Below are 753 nucleotides of genomic sequence, written 5' to 3' on the forward strand. Positions count from 1 at the left end.
TGTCATCTTGTATTGTTTATCCAACCATAGAAGCAAACAATTTCAAGATTAAGCCCGATTTCATCTCACTGATCCAGCAGAATCAATTCAGGGGCGGACCGAATGAAGACCTCAATTTACATTTAGAAAAATTTTCAGATAATTGCAGCACGACGAGGATTAACAAGGTTGATTTTGACACAGTCAAACTAATGATGTTCAAGACCTCACTCAGAGATAGGGCAAGATCTTGGCTTGCCTCTCTTCCACCAAACAGCATCACTACTTAGAAACAATGCGAATAACTTTTTCTGAACAAATTCTATCCCCCAAGTAAGACAGCCCACATGCGCAATATGATTTCAAGCTTCACACAATTGGATGGTGAGTCTCTATTTGAGCTTGGGACTGATTCAAAGGGATGTTGAGACAGTGCCCACACCACGATTTAGAAAATTGGCTTGTACTTCACACATTCTACAATGGGATCAACTATCAAACGAAGGTATATTTGGATTCCACTGCAGTAGGAGCCCTGATGAACAAAAGCTTGGAAGAAGCTAAAGACATAATTGAAAGTGTGGCCCTCAACCATCACCAATGGGCTACTGAGAGAAGTAATCCTGCTAAAACCTCTGGAAAATACAAAGTGGACAATATTACTCTGTTAACTGCACAGATGGAAGCCCTCAACAAGAAATTTAATAATATGAACGCTAGCAAAGTTAATGTGGTATCAACATCATGTAAACTTTGCGGTGATTCGAGCCATAC

General features: G+C 40.0%; 1 non-coding gene across 1 annotated transcript; it reads right to left on the reverse strand.

Moving 5' to 3' along the window:
- Positions 1–324: 324 nt before the first annotated feature.
- Positions 325–429, reverse strand: LOC141831285 (small nucleolar RNA R71). Its single transcript, XR_012602030.1, has one exon. It is a non-coding gene; the product is annotated as a small nucleolar RNA R71 (small nucleolar RNA).
- Between the last annotated feature and the right edge of the window lie 324 nt (positions 430–753).

The sequence above is a fragment of the Curcuma longa genome, chromosome 6 (assembly GCF_044706935.1).
Source record: "Curcuma longa cultivar G26 ecotype Majalengka, Jawa Barat chromosome 6, ITB_CL_G26_1.1, whole genome shotgun sequence".
In the NCBI taxonomy this organism is placed as follows: Eukaryota; Viridiplantae; Streptophyta; class Magnoliopsida; order Zingiberales; family Zingiberaceae; genus Curcuma; species Curcuma longa.